The sequence below is a fragment of the Neopsephotus bourkii genome, unplaced genomic scaffold (genome assembly GCF_033783945.1).
Source record: "Neopsephotus bourkii isolate Nb327-2 ecotype Australia unplaced genomic scaffold, CSIRO-AGI_Nbou_v1 NB_1082, whole genome shotgun sequence".
In the NCBI taxonomy this organism is placed as follows: domain Eukaryota; kingdom Metazoa; phylum Chordata; class Aves; order Psittaciformes; family Psittacidae; genus Neopsephotus; species Neopsephotus bourkii.
This window is the reverse complement of record NW_026901570.1, coordinates 282,410-302,358: the sequence shown is the minus strand read 5'-3', so window position 1 is coordinate 302,358 and position 19,949 is coordinate 282,410. Positions and strand designations below refer to the sequence as shown.

Here is a 19,949-nt window from a genome sequence, read left to right as displayed (position 1 = left end):
TCTCCCATCTCTACAGGCTGGAGCAGGCGCTGGAGTTCAGTCAGCCGATCTCTCTTCAGATGCTGCAGGTTCTCTCCTTTCTTCCTTAACTGTAGAAATCTCTGCTGTCTGCATTAGCATTGAAATCTGCTTGTTATTGCCATGCCTTTATATAACTTACACAATTTACTACCTATGTCACTTTCCCATATTCTATCTCTGTGTTCATTACAAGCCTGGTAAAGGAGTGGAATAAGAAGCACAGAGACTTAAATAGGCAAAAAGAGTCTTGCATTTAGAACCCCTTCTTTTTTCTGCACAGAAATAAGAAAAAAAATTTTCAATTCCCATTTCCTTTTACTAAAGACATATTTTTACATTACATTTTTAATGCAATCCTTGTTACATATTAGTCTTTGTGACTGATGAAGTTGAGGTAGGGCCAGATTTTTGCTAGGAAGAAATATGGACTATGTTGTTTTACCAGCCGAGAAAGTGTAGGTCTGTATTGTGACCCAAAATATCTTCTTTCCCTGTGAACCAGAAAAGTAGAGGAGTCAGAGCCCATTTCCAAGAAACACCAACTGTCTTCAGGTCCCTGTGGCTTAGCGCCTACCCAAAGAGAGATCTCTCATTGGATCTTGGCTTTTATGCACTAAAGGAAAAAAGTTAAATTGAGATTTCTGTTGCTGTTGTTGTTGTTGCTATAAGACACATCAGTACGAGGTGAAGCCAAACAACACCTCTTGGGAAATATTAAATACTTCACAGAGAAAGGCCTGAAGAGGCCAGTATTACAGCCCTTTTCTCACATCAGTCATTCCATTAATTTCAGAGATACTGCTCACATGAGGGAGGCTAGCAGGGTCAGGCCTTTATTTGCACACAGTAGCACCTCTGAAGGGTAAAGGATGTCATCTGCAGTCATGACCCTGTTTCACTTCCTACCTCTACCTCTGATTTACTGGGAGACCTTAAGTAAATTACTTAACCTCTCTAAGACCAAGTTTACCCAAGTGCAAGAACATTCTTAACCTCCAACAATATTTGTGAAGTACTTTGAGGTCCTTGGAGGAAAGAAGTACTGCAAATTATCAGCATAGCTGCTTTTACAGAAATAAATCTAAGTTTCTGTGTTTAAGCATTTGTTCCAGCTTCATCCCAATCTCAAGCCTGCATACGAGTGGTTATACACCACACCCCATAGGGAAAATATGCAGGAAAACAGCATGAAAGGGCATCTCACTCAATTGCAGCCAGGCCCCTTGATCCAGACAGTTGGGCTTTGGGCATGCCATATGGTGAACTTCATTCTCAAAAATCTTTAGCTGATGTATTGAGGGATATGTTTTTGCAGCTGCACGCTTAAGCTGAAGCTGCAGTTTGCTGATGTGGAAGCCATGGTCCATGCACTATTTGCTTTCACAAACTACCCAAACATCCGTTGTTACAAAAGCCAGGCTGGAGAAGATCTCTCTCAACAGCAAAGAAACAAGATGATGGGAATTTGTGTGGTTGTGACTGTGCTCCCTGTCCTAGGCAGAGCTAGGAAATGCATGAACAGCAACAGGAACCATACAAAAAAAAAAGAGTTTGGGTAAAGGTTCATTGCAGGGAGAAAAGGGTCTTCCTTTTTATCTGTACTGGTTCTGCTTATCTTTTACTAGAAGTTGTTTTTAGTAATGAGGAAGTAGAATATAAGAAATTAATTTGTTTTTCTCATGACACAGCAAAATATACAACCTAATAACTCAGAATAACATCCCTTCTGCCCTAAAGAAATAATCTGACACAATTAAACCAAGACTTTATCTAGAAATTGCCCAATTTCATAGTAAATTTCCACTCAACTGAAAAAGCTTTGGATAAAGTCTTCATGTGGGAAGCCAGCAAACTGAAGCAACATCGTAAATGCTTGATACTAATTCAGGACTAGGGTCTTAATTATTTTTCATTCATTACCTAGGTGAGCAAAGTGCCACATACTTTGCTGGGAATTTACAGGACTACAAAACAGGACAAAATATTGTGGCACGTAAGGACAGCTGGATCAACCTAAATGTCTTGAGCCAAGAGTCAGCCAATATGTATTGAAGAACCATTTATCAGCATGCTTTCCCCAAGAATGGATTCCCTCTTGTGCTGCTGGCTCCAGCATGTTCAAAACAACTCCACCACCCTCTACAAAATGTTTTACAACCACCTTAAATTGTACTGTATTCAAGGGGTACACACATTGTGTCTATAATTGCTATATACCCATAATTGCTTTTATAACACCTCGTTACAGTAGATAGTAGAATTTGCCAAGAACTTGATATGAATGCATTTCATAACATGCTTTATATAATCCATTATTAGAGAACATTGCTGCATCTGTAATTATGTTTGAAATGCATTTTATTGAGTTCTACATAAAAGTATGCAGTACTGAAACTAGCTTTTAGGCTGCAGAAGTATATATATACTTTTTGCTTCCTCCCATATACCTTTTTTTTTTTCTGTAGAGTCAACACTACAAAGGGAAAAGTGCAGACTTTAGCCTCAATTTCCTAGTGGACTCCAGCCCCTGACCCAAGAATCTTTGAAGCTGGAGACAATTCAGACCTTCCCTGGAATCCTGTCATTTTTACTGTCTTTAGTTCTACATAGCAAAAATAACTATGAGAGTTCTGGCTTCAGGCTGATCAAACCTTTCAATGTCTCTTCTGCTTCTGCTATCACTGTGAGAGGCACAAATCACATTGGGTACAGACTTACATCTACCTCCAGAACCCACACAGGTAACTGTGCTGGAATCTACTAAATCTGGTGATAGAAATGTTAAATATAGTCTGATTTCCCAGGTTCTTTTTGTCAAGGTATGAGCCAGAGAGAGCCTGGGTTGATTGTCACAATCTCAGACTGACTATGAATGACCAGCAGATTTGGGAGGGGAGCTGCCTTCAGCACTCCTGATTATACCCATTTGCCTAAGTGCAAGCAGTGGAGATTAGATGCTTCCCTTCAGATTTCCAAAAGAACTTCTCCTTTACATTGTTAATTTGCAAGAGTCAGGCAGTTCAGACAGCAGCAACATCTTTCTTCCACTGCCTTTCAGTCTGGGTTATTTCATCTGAAGCTGAAGCCCAAGACCATTACAAGCCTGCACATATACTGAGCAAATATGCTACCGTGTTAATCTGTTGTAAGACAGTTATCTGTCATGTACTTAAAAAATACAGAACATGTGAATTTGGTGCATTTTTTTTCTCTCATGCATAGAAATACGGTGTAAATGTGGTAAAAAGCTCAGACAAGGTAAATTAATTATAGTTCAAGCCTCTTTCCATTTATGGTGAGCTTTCTCCTTCCTTCCCAGCCCCCCAAGGAATCACACTGTAAAACACTCTCTCTAATAGGTTTTATCTCATTCTGCCTTGCCTTCATTTTCTCCAGCTCCTCTAGTGAATATTTCTCTTTCTACCTGCTGCCCAGTTAAATCAGCCTCGGAGGCAGTGACATATGCCAGATTGCAGGGGCTGTCACTTTAATTCCCTGTGCTCATATTTTTCCCCTCCTAGTGGGGTGATGGGGGCAGATGTTTGGAGAAGGGACCCCTTTGCTGCCTGGCACACTGAAGTCCTGACGTTAGCTGCTAACTATGGGAGTCGAGATCCTGGCCCTGATGACAGTACCCAGAGTTAAACAGCCGGCTTCTCTCAAACACATTTGAGTTCAAGTTCTAGACATTAGAAATGAAACCTTACACTCCACCACAGAAATGCTTCAGGAGCAGTTTCTTCCACTTTCAACTCAGCTACCTTGTCTAATTCCTGCCTGAAGGCATAGGCCTCCACAAGGTGTGCGTGCTCATGCTGGTCGGCTCCCATCCTTCAGTCTTCCACAGAATAGCTATATTCCCATTTGGCAGACCCAAAAAGCTGTGGCTTTCACTCTGACATTGCACAGATTGTGATGATAGGTTCCAAACCACTGGTAATTCCACTGCAGCACAGTTTACAGAGGGAAAGTCTTGGGGAGGACTCATGAGGGACAATGGCTGGAGGAGTAGCACATCCCTTTTAGCTCCCTGCTATGAGCAGTGGCTTTTCTAGGGCCACATCGCGTTGTGGATAAGCAAACACTTGCATATTGAAAATGAAAATGAAAAGTGTTTTATAGAAAGTGGAAGCAAGGACAGGCGGCCTGGGAAGAGTACAGGGATGTTGTCCGGGAAGCTAGGGACCAGGTTAGGAAAGCTAAGGTCCAGTTAGAATTAAACTTGGCTAGGGATATTAAGGATAACAGGAAGGGACTCTACAGGTACATAGCAAGTAAAAAACAGCTTTTGGGTGAACTAGCTACACAGGATTTGGAGAAGGCTGAGGTTCTGAATGACTTCTTTGCCTTGGTCTTCTCTAGCAAAGGCTCTGACCGCTCCACCCAAGTCTTGGAAGGCAGACACAGGGACTGTGAGAATGAAGACCTTGGGCCCACAGTAGGAGAGGAATTGGTTAGAGGCCATCTTAAAAATCTGATGTGCACAAGTCCATGGGTCCTGATGAAATCCATCCATGGGTCCTGAAGGAGCTGGCAAATGAAGTTGCTAAGCCGCTGGCCATCATATTTGAAAAATCATGACAGGTGAAGTTCTCAACGACTAGAGAAAGGGAAATATAACCCCCATTTTCAAGAAGTGGAAAATGGATGACCCGGGGAATTACAGACCAGTCAGTCTCACCTCTCTGCCTGGCAAAATCTTGGAGCACATTCTCCTGGAAGGCATGCTAAGGCACATGAAAAACAGCAAGGTGCTTGGTGACAGCTAGCATGGCTTCACTAAGGGGAAATACTGCCTGACCAATTTGGTGGCCTTCTATGATGGGGCTACAGAACTGATGGACAGCGGTAGAGCAGTTGATGTCATCTACCTGGACTTGTGTAAAGCGTTTGACACTGTCCCCCATGACATTCTTGTCTCTAAATTGGAGAGACATCAATTTGATGGATGGACCACTCAGTGGATAAGGAACTGGCTGGATGGCCGCACACAAAGAGTTGTGGTCAATGGCTCAATGTCTGGCTGGAGACCAGTAACTACTGGTGTCCCTCAGGGATCGGTGTTGGGACCGGTCTTGTTTAACATCTTTGTCGCTGACATGGACAGTGGGATTGAGTGCGCCCTCAGCAAGTTTGGTGATGACACCAAGCTGTGTGGTTCGATTGATACACTGGAGGGAAGGAGTGCCATCCAGAGGGACCTTGACACGCTTGTGAGGTGGGCTGATGCCAACCTCATGAAGCTTAACCATGCCAAGTGCAAGGTCCTACACCTGGGTCAGAGCAATCCCAGACACAGCTACAGGTTGGGCAGAGAAGAGATTCAGAGCAGCCCTGCGGAGAGGGACTTGGGGGTGCTGGTTGGTGGATGAGAAAATGAACATGAGCTGGATTCAGTGTGTGTGCTCGCATCCCGGAAAGCCAACCATATCCTGGGCTGCATCAAAAGGAGTGTGACCAGCAGGTCAAAGGAGGTGATCCTGCCCCTCTACTCTGCTCTCGTGAGACCTCACTTGGAGTATTGTGTGCAGTTCTGGTGTCCTCAACATAAAAAGGACATGGAACTGTTGGAACAAGTCCAGAGGAGGGCCACGAGAATGATCAGGGGACTGGAGCACCTCCCATATGAAGATCGGCTAAGAAAGTTGGAGCTGTTCAGCCTGGAGAAGAGAAAGCTGCATGGAGACCTCATAGCAGCCTTCCAGTATCTGAAGGGGGCCTATAGGGATGCTGGGGAGGGACTCTTCATTAGGGACTGTAGTGATAGGACATAGGGTAATGGGTTAAAACTTAAACAGGGGAAGTTTAGATCAGATATAAGGAGGAAATTCTTTCCTGTTAGGGTGGTGAGGCCCCGGAATAGGTTGCCCAGGGAGGTTGTGAATGCTCCATCCCTGGCAGTGTTCAAGGCCAGGTTGGATGAGGCCTTGAGTGATATGGTTTAGAGCGAGGTGTCCCTGCCCATGGCAGGGGGTTGGAACTTGATGATCTTAAGGTGCTTTCCAACCCTAACAATTCTATGATTCTATGGTTCTATGATATTCTGCACCTTCTCTCCTCCTCAGAGAGAAAAGGAGTGGATGACCCCTTCCCCTTTAGCACAGACCTACTGCTCAAATCCTCCTAACTCAGGTGTTGAAGAGTGTGTGATTTCTACTCTATGGGATAATACCTTAGAGCCTTTTGAAATATCTTCATTGACTTCATGCAGCTTTCATAGGAATATTGACTTTAAAGATCTTACTGGGCCAAAACTGGAGTTCCTACCTGGCTTCTTAGGGGTGTCAGTATGTTTCCTGCCAATCTGACTATGACAACCTAATCTTCTGCTGGCAATTTCTCTCAGGAGTAAAGTGAAACCTTAAAGCTTCTGATGGTCGGCTAAAACCTCCCAGTTACATAAACCTTCTTCCATCTCTGGCACCATATTGAGCACCTTAATCTAAGTCTTCCTAAGGGCAGCAAAAATTTAAGGCTTAACCAGATAAAAGCTTTATGAAACAAAATAACCATGATTTATTCGTGGGTTACATTTGGGGTTTTAAACTGATGTTTATCAGGAAAATACTGGAAAGGGGAAAACAGTGAAATCACTGATTAATGCAGGCACAGTGGCGAAGCAGACAGGTTCTGCCTGATAGGGTAGAATAAAATGGACCATGCCTGCTCATTACCCTATTGTTCCCCTATACCGAGATCAGGGGACACCCTGACACACTGCTGTCCTGAGAAAATAAATAGAGTTTGGTGTTCCTTCTGGGGAAGTTACAGTTCTCTACACCACACCTTTTTTTTCTAGCTAGAACTTAACACCACCTCTAAACAGACAATGATATAACACACATCTCTAAGTGCGAGCATCCAGGGAGTGATAAATTGAAGGTTTGGGTTTTAGTTACATTAATAATGCATACAGAAATGCTATTTGAAAATCAGAAAGTGATACATTTTATGCTGTGCAGTTTGTGGGGCAGGAATGGAAAGAAGAAATTTAGATTTACGTTTTCTTTGTAGTGCTGGGTCAAGGTGACTCCCAGCATAAGCTGGAACAACCCCACTGGCAACCTCCTACGCACCTACTCCGTGTTGCTCCAGCTCCTCTCCCCAGCTTAGTCATTTCTCCAAGTATATCAGAGGGGGAGAACTGGGAAAGATAAGGCACAGGATTGCCTATTCCCTCCCTAGGATGGCCTGGGGCATGACATGGGGGCTCTTTCCACTCCTTTCATCCTGTCTCCTGATAACAGTAAAGGATTTCAGTGGGAAAACTGTGCCCAAGGATGTCACCGTAAATCATGGAAGAAAAGGCTGGAGCAAAGCCTTCAATTGCTTTTGAAAGCAAGCAAACTGTTTCTACTGAACTTTAATGACCACACAAACTGGACATAAAAGCAGTGTGTGAACATTCACGCTGCAGCATGAGTTTGCTACAGCTGTACTAGCATAAGATGGCAGACCATGGGCATTTGAATCCTGCACGGTTAGGAAATGCATACCTGACTGCTCACTGGTTCTGCCTTATTTTACAAGTGCTTGATTCAGTTCTCTAGTGTGCAGGCAATTGGGAAATGAACCAGGAGAATGCTGCACCCTTTGCAAGACAAGCTGCTTATGTGTACGGCTGTTTTTACTGCGGGCTGTCGTGACAGAAAACTGCAGTGGTGCACTTGGGAATACTTTCTATGAGATGGGAATGGGGCATTGCTAAACAAAGCAAGGCTACAGGCTTCCCAGCATACCACCGTGCTGGCAATTAAATAAGCCTCTGAGCCACATGTGACTGTGCTCTAAGAAAATACTGTGATTCAGAATGATTTGGGTAGAGGCAAATATTCCCTTAAAGAATCCTGCCTGGCTTCCTCAGTGCATGGAAGGTGGGAGAGTACAGTTTCCCAGTCTTGGTGCAAAGGTGAAGTCTGCCCAGAAAGAAGAAATCTGAGCCCACTGCAGCTACCTAAGGGCATTACACCAACCAAAATGGAAAATTAATTAAGAGAGTGAATCATTTTCTGAGACTTACTCAGTTTTGTACAGCTTTAGTGTTCATCTTTTCTGTCAGTAGAGAAGCTCTTGATCCAACACAGTGTTTATAGCCATGTTTCCATAGCACCCTGGCGTGCAGAGCCAGCTTGTGTGAATGACCTGCAAGACCTGTTTATAGACCTCCATTACAGAGCCTCTCATTTTCTTGGATGATTATTGTAGGTGTCAAATAAAGCTAGATTACCTGTTTTATGTCTTAGAATGATAAGCAAGCCAAAGCAAGTCATTTGGCTCATGTAGCTATACAGGTATACCTAGATATCTGCATACATGTATTATTTCAAACACTCAAGGCAACCTTACAGCCTTTCTTGCTGAGATTTCGAAATCTTTTCATTTTACCAAAAGGTTCCTCTTGGTAAGGCAGTGCAGGGATTTCATCTTCACTGACTGAGCTGCAAAGCTATTTCACAAGAGTTAACAGAGGATGGTGTGGGCACAGTGCAGTGGTTTCATGGGGGCAAGAAGCCCTTCTCTCAGAAGACTGGTACAGTCCTCCCTGATGAAATGGGTGTCTCAGTCACAACATGGCTTGGCTCAGCGGTGGTGCCTGCAATGGTAGCAGGAGGTGAAGCATGTGCTGACAGAGCTCGTTGCTGGGAAGCTTATAAATGATTCCTGGCACTATAGTTGGCAGTGGCCAGTGTTACCAGTCCTACCATTGCATAACATCTGCACTTTACCACAATCACCAAAACAATCAAGCAAGAAAAGCATGCTAACGCTTGTTGGAGAATAAACTCAGCAGTCACTCTAACATCACACACTTTTCCAGCTTGCAGCTCCACCTCCTTCTCCTTCTTTGCCTGGGACGAGTGGGCTCCTGTGCTGGTACCCGGAGGCCCCACCTTCCTGGGCGTGGTGGGGACCCAGCCCTGCTTCCCCTGGGCAGAGATGTGCTCAGGTTTTGGGATGTGCTGACTCAGTGATGCACGGCTGATTGCGAGCAGCAGTTTCAGCCAGCCAGCCAGCTCCAGCTAGTGCATAATATGCATTTACCAACAAACAGACACAACCACAGGCTTCTTTTATAAATGGATTCCAGAGCCTGGATGGCAGAGAGCTGGCTTGGGCTGAAGACTCACACAGTGCAAATGAGGGTACGTGGGAGGCCTGCGCAACGATGGCCTTTGTGCTCCCACAGCTTGGGTCAGCTAAATTCTCAGTGAAGCCCCATTCCTCAGCATAATCGAGAGATGCTCAGAGGCTGCTCTAATTAAAACAGATTGCCGCAGCCCCGGGGAGGCTGTTACATGAAATGGAGTTCAGTTGGACCTAGGGAAGCTCTAGGAAAAACCCCTTTCTCTTCCTCCTATTCTAATGTATTAATTTATGCCCTCAACAGATCCATTACTCACAGGTATGCCCTAAAAGCCAACAGATTCAAGTCCCTGCAGGATGAGCCCTAGACCAAAGTAACCCTTGCAAGAGTCTCAAGTCCTCACTTGAGGGCAGCTCACTGTCCTTCTCAAAAAAAGATGCTCTAGCTGACATGCTGCTGCTCTCAAACCATGAGGCAACATCCCCTGAGAGGAGAGGGTGTCTCTCATATAGACAAGCTATTCCAAGACTGCTGGGCCTAATCCAAAATCAATTGAAGCACATGGTGAGTCTTTCCACTGATTCCAAAGAGGTTTGAATTAGGCCCAAATGTCAAAGCCAACACCATAAACTTTGCCTGGAAGCCAATATGCAGCCAAGTACCGATTCCTCAACATTGGTGTCATGCACCTACAATGAGATACCCTGCTTAATCAGCAGGATGCTTGCCTTCAGCACCAGTTCCTCATTTCCCAGGGGATTTAGCTCCCTTTACTGCATTGCAGTTCTCAAGTCTTCAGGTGGCAAACCCATGGATAACAGCACCAAGTTCCACAGCTACAAGGAAAGGTCACAGCACTTTCCTCCAGGCAGACAAGGGGAAAAAAGGGATAAAAATCAACAAAGTTGCTATACATAAGGAATGGGGTCTCTGAGCTCTCGACCAATTATGTTAAATAGTGGAAAAATCTTTATTCCCCCACAACCAAATGGAGCAAAATGATGACACAAAGGCCTCAGTGCTTTAATCAGCAGGACAAGTCAAGCCTTTTATTCCTTTGTATATTCCAGTCAATGGAAAGTTATTGCTTAATTAACCCCCTTGAATGAATACCTGATAATTAATAAACCCATATACTGTACCCCAAGGCTTTGAGTTTAAGAAATCTCTTCTGTTCAAGTATGAAAAAAGAAAACATGCTGAACTAATGGGAAATGATTCTGGTAGAAGGCAAACCAATTAGGATTAGTGAATTCCATTTCATTTAAAGTTCTAAGATAGAGAAGTAATTTATCTAGTAAATTAATAGTGTTAGTGACTTTCCTAATATATTAGCAAGTCTTTCGTATCATATTAGTGAAAACCAAGCTTGCTAATACAATAAAAGACTTATTATAAAGGTATGAAGGTTACTAATGTGATAAGATTTTTGCATCCAGTTAGCATTAAAAGAACGCTGCTCTAAAACAGGCTTTTAAATTTATTTATGGTTACCCAGCCTACTGTAGAGGCCACAACTTTTATCTCAGCAAATTATTAATTCTTTTTCCAAATTTGGAGCTACTGTATGTTGTGCTCTTCATGCAAAACTGCATGCGTGCCTGTATCTGCCGATCTGCACGGATAACTGACCCAGATTATTTGGTCTGGCTGCACCGCGTTTAGCACAACACTACAGTGGTTTTGCATTCTCCTAACCTTGGATCAGCTGAAGACTGGTCTAATCAGATACAGCAGCCTAAAGGCAAAACAATTACACTGAAATTATCATATGGAATCAAGCCAACACTCCATCTTGTCTGGTATCCTCTCTTCATCAGTTACTAGATCCACCCACCCTTCTCTGGAGCAAGGTGAAAAATACCTGCTGCACCATGCTGATGGAATAACCTACTTGTTACAGGCATTTCTTCAGAGCCTAACCAGATACTGGCTTCCTGAATGAAAAAGCAAAGTTTATATCCTTTTTAAAACCTTAAATTATAAGCTTTACTATTATTATAATGCGAACCCACTTAACTATTGCCAACTAAGGCTATACTATTGCGACAGTGAGTTTCAGAGGTGACTTTTCAATGGTATCGAAATATATCTGCTTTGGTTAATTTTAAAATGTACTGTCTTTTACACTCTATAATTAAATAACGTCAGAACAAAACTCTTTTTTCCATGAGGGATCTCAACTATCTTTTAATGCCTTTGTTACAGGTGCAGTAGCAAAAGAGCGTATTTGCCTTTAGTGCCAACTACAATCAAGGCTGCACATAGTGCACACAAAAATGGAAAAGATAGGAACCAAAAAGAGGTTTGGCTATATTTATTTGACCCATTGTTGTACAAATGGGCAACATTTTGGATCTCCGTATAGTTAATCTTATCTATTCTTACCAACAGTTCTGGAGTATCTGCCTATATATATGGCTTTGCAGTGTATTTATGTAGTCTTGTGAAAGGATTTTTCCCTTCTTATGGGGTTGACAGTGGAATTGTACAGAATCAGAAATATACACATAGGTACTTAGAAATCAGTTGTATTAGAGAATATAATTTGTGCTAGTTTTCATCTTTAAAGTTCCTGCAAGAGTAGTTTCTTTGGGTAGATCAGATTAATAAAGTAGAAACAGATGCAGTCGATTGTCCATTGTTCAGATTGAGGTATGGGTGATAAAGACTGATCACAGTCAGGGGATGTTAATGTGAGAAGATATATTCCTACGCATTCCTCCGAAATCAGAGCTGTGACTGATCTGATTCATCTCACATCCTTAAATCACTGGAAATTGTCATAGTCTGGGTTTCAGACTTATGTCCAACCATTTTACCTCCATGAAAAACGCAGAATCTTATACACCAGCCGGGAATTTTGTGTAACTATGCAATACTCACACCTCCATACCTCCAAGCCGGAGATAATATACAGCAATCAAAGGTGTGTGCAGGAAAAAACATGAGCTATATGTCAGTATTTGTACTGATACAGGAGTATATGCAGTTGAAAAGACTAGGATAAATTCCACCTGAGAAGACATCATGCACCTACTTTTTTTCAGCCCTCTCTCATAAATTCAGACCAAGGGAATTCCTCGTGAAATGCAAGGCTCGTCACTTAAGAACACTGAAAACTGCATGTTTAGCTGCAGCAGCCAGCCTGAGCCATCATAGAGACAACTGCTACAGTAAAATTTAATACAGAACCTCTACCTCCCTGAGCGTAGGAAGAATAATTATGCAAGCATAGTAACATGTATGTTTAACTGCATAACTCATTTATTGCCCTTGTGGGGGTGAGAAAGGATCCCACATCATTAAACCACAGTCTAAGCATATAGCTAACCAAATTTATGTGCTTCTTTTTGGAACATCATGGCCACATCTGGATGGAGACCACAGCAAAAAATTGAGTTATTTAAATTATTTCAAAGAAGAGGCAAAAAGCAGGAAACAGGGACACTGGAGGAGAGTGAGGAAGTCAGAGGGAAAAGTAGGAATGGAGGAAGAAGTGAAGCTGCTAGAAGAAGAGTTCACTGGTTGAGGAGGAAGATTATGGAAAGCAAGGAGCTATGTATGCTGTAGGAAGAAAAGAAAAATGACTGGCTGTCAAACCAGCACATGAAATAAGACAGCTGAAGAGAGAGGTCATGGGAACAACAAATACCAGGGTGGCTGTGGGGGCTGGGGAAAGTGACAACAGTCATAGGAAATCAGATGATGATTTGATAAGGGAAATTCAGATTCAGAGGTCAAAGGGGAAAAAGTTGTTGGTGAAAAAATAGGTCAAGGGAGCAGCTTGCCTTCATTATTTTGCTTTTCAAACCTTTAATTTAACAGTTGCTAATGACAGACAGTTCACAAAATGACATTTGGATTACCCTCCAACACTGATATAAAAATAGGCATAATCCTGTTTTTGTGATGATTAATGCAGTGTGAAAAGGATAATTAAATGAGGCCTGTTGTACTTTTGCTTTCAATGCCTCACTGCTACCTTCTGTGGCTCCTGCTCAATCTCCTTGAAAATCCATTAGGCTCTGCTACCACCATTTTATCACTTTCCCTGCTCTAAGTTAGACATGCCCTCCCCAAGCTTTAAACCAGGAGCAATTCCTGAGAGGAGGAAAAACAAGAGTGAGAACCATACCACCTGCCACCTCCTACTCATGTGATTACCTGACCCTTATATAAATTCCAGCACAAAGTTTTTACTGGTAATGCTTACTTTTAATTGCCTAGTTCATGTAATAATAGCAACTTTTACCCCTTCACCCAGTTAGAAAACCTTTGGCAGCCGAGTTCCCCATTGAAGGTGATGCACTTTACTAGCTCACAGTTTCAAATCTCATTTCTGAGCAGCATGGGAAGGGAGAGGGGGACAGAGGTGTTCTAAAAACATTGAAAATACACTGTAGAAAACATCTGCATATTTGTAGAAAAATAATTATAAATAAAGTTCTGCTTTTTGTCTCCACATTTTTTATATATATGAAAAAAAGCACCAAATGTCTAAAAAAAGACATCCATAATTATTTTCTTTGCTGATGGCCTAGAAATTTGCTGGATTTGATCTGAAATGAACTGCAGATAAATGTCAGCTTACTCCTGACATTGTCAGAAATGGATTTTCTTCCTTTGTGCTGCCCCATACATAATCAAATGCACATTCAGAATACATAATGCTCTGCTAGTTTAAAATTATTGCTTGATCCTATGGCTGTGGAAAAGCAGTGGAGTCAGCCAGTGTTTCTTTGGGGTGCGTCAGCGGCAGAGGCAGGACTAGAACTGAAGACACTGCAATACCTCACTCTTCTCCTTCCAGCTCCCAAAGCAATAAAACCTCTCTATGCTAAATTAGACTATTGATCAGTGGCTACCATTCCTAATGGACATCCTGTCTCTCATGTCTGGGATTAGGATGCTCTTTCTACTGCTGGATAATCTTAGTACTGTACAATTGCTCTTTCTCTGCTAATGACTGACTACAAGAAGAAATATTTCCTGGTTGTGTTTGTTTTTTTGTAAAATCTCATCACACAAAATCACATGAGAGGTGCTAACAACACCAACCTGCAATCCAGTGCTATCTAATCACACTTAATCTAAGTACCAGGTACGTGATTTATTTTCTATGAAGGTATGTTACATGTTATAAGATACTTTGACAGTTCAAGCTATCATGTCATAATATTCATTAGAAAAAAAAAAGTGTGTGTGTGGGGAAGTGACAAACCTTTCTTCCTGTTCGGGTGATGGTCAAATGATAAGCACAAGCTGAAAGTCACACCCACCAAACTTCTGAGAAAGTGCCACAGCCTGAACATCTGCATCCAATACAGCCAATACGGGCAGGTTTTCAGCTGGGGTAGCTCCACACAACTTGTGTGTCACCCATTAGCAAAAGGATGGAGTAACCATGCTCCTGGTAAACATACCCTAAACTGTATTGTGTTAAATGTCAAGGATTGGTGGTGAATTAGCAGCCCAGACACAAAGCTGGAACTTTGCCTTCTCTGCCTTCTCTAAGTCCATAACCAGCACTCGAATGGACATCAAGAGAAGGTCTTTATTTCTTTAAGTGTAAGCTGTTTTCTATCATACTGTGGCCTGTAATTCAGCACGCAAGATGTACTATGGCAATATGAGGTAGTGACAGCTGCTGAAGAAATGCTGTATTATAAACATGCAACGATGCAGTGAACTGGCAAATCCATATGGCTGGAAAAATGATGATGAGGAAGAAGAAAAAATTATTTCAGAGTTTTTGAACAAAATAGATACTCAGTAGCTTACTTCAGCTTCCATGCCCTAATCACAGCTTTTCTCTTTTAATGGAAAAAGGTTTATATACACATACATACAGGCATAAATAAACACATTTTATATTCATATCTATCTGTATTATACTAGGGATGATCTACATGTGGCTGGAGAAGCAGAGGTGATATTTTCATATACTACCATATTTCTACTGCTTATTTCTTTGAGGTGTATGGCTGAACAACCAGTGTCTTGAACTGTTACAGTATTAACTTCTTCAAGCATCCCCCTTAAATCTGTGTGCCATTCCCCCCCTTCCTTTATCTGTGCAGATGAATAATCTCTGCACAAATTCACCAGGGAAAGGTCAATCACTCACTTTTGCAGTGTCATCAGTCATGGAGGATTCTCTGAGTGTCAGAATAAATGAGCGTGGACAGGATGGACATAGGACATCACTGAGGGAGACCCCAAAACCACATGGAAATGTTTATACAGCTTATGTGTGCCCTCATTGATCTCAGCAAGCATATATATACATTGCTTTTAAAAATGCTGATAAATCCAAGTTCATGACACATGTTTCTTAGGAAAGGAAGTATTATGGTTTTTTAAAAAACCTGAATGATGAAATGGTATCTTGCAGTCATATCAATCCCCATTTTCAAACCTGGCTATCACAGCTTGCTGCCCATTTCTGAACATAAGCTCCTAACGAAGGTGGCACAGCTTTATGAGCATTGTGTGTCAATGGTGGCCATCCAGCCGCTTCTCAGTCCAGCCATTTTTGCTTGGGCCCTAAGTGCAAGATTAAAAAATCCCAGTTTTGTAAGACTGGTTTGAACTTGCAGCCTAAAAGCAAATGGAAACAAACTGAAGCTCGTGAGTCTGCTCTTTTGTATGGTACTTTCCCATCCACCTTTAATCAATGATGTCTGAGAAATGAGGGCTCAATGAGGATGCAGTCCAGCACTGGCAACATTTCCGAATGCTCCATAATAATCCTCAGACTTTTATGGAGAGTTTTCTCCCAAGAGATTTTTTTTTTTTCCCCCTGTCATTTAGTGCCACTCTTTCAGATTTCCTCTTGCTGAACTGCTGGAGTGTCATCAGTGCATCTATATAGAGTATGAGAATATATTTGGAAAGCTTATTTCCAAGGACCATTGGAGATGACTAACATTTTTACACTGCACAAAAGGAGAGAAAATAAATTTAGGACCAGCAAATAGAGACACTGTGTTATTTCCTACCCTGTAAATAAATATCTGTAACACTCACATTCCAGTCATGGAGCTGGGTATCCAGCATCTTTGTGGGGAAGGTACAGTTCAAACAGCTATAAGCGTTCACCCAGGACATTGACAATGAAGGGTTAAGGCAGTACAAATTACAGGCAACATGAAAGAAGCCCTGCTTCCCTTGAAGACACCACCTGTTTAAGCACCTGGGAAAAATTATTCATAACACTTTACCACTACACAGACAATAAAGATCCTATGGAAATGTCTTTGTTTAAAATCAACATTTATGGCCCAGATTTTATTGAAGGCTATGTAAATCCTAACTGATGCAACAAATGCAAAATGGCATCTTTAAAAACATGGGCTCTGCACACCAGGCCTTAGCACAAGTCAAACCATTTCAGCTTTAGAATCTCACACTTCAGGAGCTGAGACCTTAGACCAGAATTTTCTTCCTTCTAATCTTCCTTTGGGTTGCTTCTCCTCAGTACATATATATACGATGAATTTTCCCCTGTACAGAACTGCCCTCCCCAGCTGAATATCTATTAACTGGAAAATGGGAGCAGAAATCATTGGCATTCATCTTATAACACTGCTACTTAGCTTCATATCCTTACCCAAGTCACTAGAGATCTGATCCTGTAAGAGCAACCAAAACCTCTGTAGCTGGCTCCCTTTCTGCTGCTGTGCAGATGCATAGTCTCTAGATGCACCAGGGAAGGGAAGACAGGAGACAGACACCAGAGAACATATGTGATGTGTGTCCTTATGTCTGTACCTAGGAAACACGTTCAAGCCTTCACCACTCTGTGTTGTGCCCGATTTACCTATCTGCAGAACGGCAGCTATTGTATTTCACATCATGCATGATCTCGGTTATAATTTAAAAGCCTGATGATGCTTCCACAGAATTTTAAAATATTATATTTAACAAGTACTGCATAATTTACTTTTGAACTGTACATTTTAGTTACCTTACACTGCTTTGATTTGTTTCTGAGTCCTATTTGAAAATCTTCTGAAACCAATTAATGTGTGTTCTCCAGCAATCTCATACTGACATTTTTGTTGCTGTGACCCTTTGTGAATAAACATTTCACCAAGGTGGAGAAAGTTTTTGGGTGTGTTTGGTCTTAGTCACTGAATGGCAAATGTAGCCCACCATCCATATGTGTTTGGAAGGTGTACTGCTGCAGAAGACTGCACACTCTTTAGGTGTAGAAGGATCAAGTAGTACTAAGCAGCTGCAAGAATGGAGTCAAGGCACTTCTAACCCTTCCCAGAATCATGTCAGCATTGAACTAGAATTTTTCCTTTATACACAGGGAACAGCTCTGTGTGGTCAAGTATGAGTCAAGATTTCTTGTCTGCTTGACAGCCAACATCATGGTACCTTAGCCCTTACCATACAGACTGCAGTGGTGTTACAGTAGAGTTCAAGCTTTCCGTAACACTTCTTTTTAGTCATGTAAGAAGCCCAATGACTTTTCTCTGCTTTCTAAGCTGAGGAAAATACCAGGAACTGTCCTCTCCCCACCCCCACTTCCTTTAGAAAAACCCCAACAGTCTTCACAGAAATAGGAAATGACTGTTACCTTCAGGCTTGTGGGGTTTCAGGTTATAGCTTTCTTTCTCTCCTGCTTCTAAAACTGATCTTCCTTCCATCTCCCTCTTTGCCTCCATCTTTCAACTCCGTTTGAACTGAGTCACCTCTTACTTTTCGGTCCCATTTCTAGCTCAAGACTTTAAGCCACCATGAAAGGGATGCCAACAGCTAACACCTTAAAGGCACCAAAAGAATAAGTACAGTCCTGTTTTGCTGTTTTCATTACAAGAGAGTCTCTCATTCCTTCTCTGTAAGGAGAAAAGCTGGTGAAGGGACAAGGAAAATCCTTCTCCTGGCTAGAGCAAAACTATGGCCTTTGACAACAGGATGAGTGGGTTCATAGTGGAGTAAGGAGTTTGTTCCTGGTTTGCTGGAGCATGCATGGACATCTCAGGCTCTCAGAGCCCTTGCTATGAAAGCTGCTCACTTGCCATGCTACAAAGGAGGACTATGTGGCTTCACCACCAGAGCAATACTGACAGGGTTAGGCAGCTTTTACAAGGAGAAAGTTACCAGTCACAATGGCTGCTGTCATAATTTTACACTATGGGAAAGGGACTAAAAGAGTAATCAAGACATAAGAAGTTGCAGAATTTTATATCTTTTAATTACTATTTTTCACTGAGTAAAAATAAGACCTTAAAATAATATCTAAGAAATCACGCAATCATTTCATATTACTCGCAGTGGAAGATTTTCATTGCATTTGGTTGAGGATACAATCTGCCCTGGCAACTGTTGTGGCTGGTTATTTCTCTAAGCGAATGCAAACACAGACATGAACAGAAGTTATTGCAACCACTGCTCCCTCATTTACCTCTGCAGTCAGGTTGCTACCCGTACAAGTGCTCAGTTTTATACAGGAAATAGAATTGCAGGTGCAAAACTTCATGTTTACACCCACCAGCGGGAGGCTCACCTCCTTAAATAAATCTGTCTATGTGCAAAGCACTGTAGAAATTGCCATAATAATGATACCTTCTCCAGTGCATACATAAATATTACAAAGTCCCTTCTGCAGAGAAGAAAGTGCAGGAGTAAAAGTACATAACTTCAGGATACAGCAACGGAACAAAAAAGCCAGGATTTTTAGGAGTTCCTTAAGACTAAGTCTGCTTCTTCATTTTAACTTGCTTTTGAAAATAATTAAAAATATTAAGACACTTTATAAAAAACCCACAAGAAGCTTCAGTGAATCTATTTCACATTTGTTCTACAATTGCCAGAAGGTCTTTCGGTCTCCTTGTCATTTTGCACTGTATGACCTAAGTAACACTGATATTTATTGCTCATTTTCATTTAGCTCTTTGAAGACCAATCCACTTAATGATCAGAAACCTCACACAATTTAGCAGATAACATCACTGCAGAGACTTGTTGGGAAGCTTTAATAAGTAAAATGAATACTAAGAGGTGGGCTGGGGTGATTGCTGTGTTTTAATCCTAGATGATAAGAATCAGAGTCATACCTGCCCATTCTTGCTCTGCGATTACAGAGACAGAGCAGCTCAAGTGGACACAAATTTTAGGCGATGTTGTTATAGTGACTACCTCAAACACTCATAAGACACACATTATGATAATAATGCCTATCCTTAGTGTCACTTGTATTTACCCACACATATTTTCTCATGCAGTAGGTGAATCCTGTTACTTCTGATGTGCAGATGGGAAAACCACAATAACCCCAGGTCCAGCAAGTCCCAGGCAGCCCCAGGCAGGCAGGGTGCAGGCTGCCAGTGCTTCAGCCTTGGCACCCTCCCTTCATCCTCCTCCATCACCATCTTTGGGACTGAGCTGCTTTGGAGCAGGTAATTGCATAGGCCACCATCAGCAGGTAGCTGGCACGAGAGCTAAGGGGACCTGAACAAGGGTGACTTTTATGAATATAAAATACTTAAGAATATAAAAGAGAGTATCATGGAGTGTAAAAGGAAGTATAATAAATACAGTACTGCCTGTACACACAGGCAATGAAACTCAGTAACTTGTTCAAGGTCATACAGGAAATATGTAGGGGAGCTAGGAGGAGAATCTGGTTCCTCCTGGTTTGTTAGCTTATGCCCCAGCAGCTGGATGTGTCTCTGTGACATATGGAAATAACGCCTCTAGTCCCACTGCAAAATGCTTCAAATTACAAACTTCCTACTGTCCTCTGAGAGTGCTTTATTTGTGGAAACTTTAAAAAAAAAAATCCAGTCTCTACATAATAACCATGGAAAGTTGTTTTCTTGTAAAA

General features: G+C 42.0%; 1 long non-coding RNA gene across 1 annotated transcript in view; it reads right to left on the bottom strand.

The window, feature by feature from the left end:
* Positions 1–315: 315 nt before the first annotated feature.
* The window catches only part of LOC133217029 (uncharacterized), a 50,894-nt gene continuing 31,260 nt past the window's right edge, over positions 316–19,949 (bottom strand). Inside the window, exons 5-7 of the long non-coding RNA XR_009726796.1 lie at positions 11,001–11,043; positions 9,800–9,968; positions 316–634 (exon numbers count right to left, since the gene is read on the bottom strand). This is a non-coding gene — a long non-coding RNA (uncharacterized LOC133217029). The remainder of the gene's footprint in view (positions 635–9,799; positions 9,969–11,000; positions 11,044–19,949) is intronic.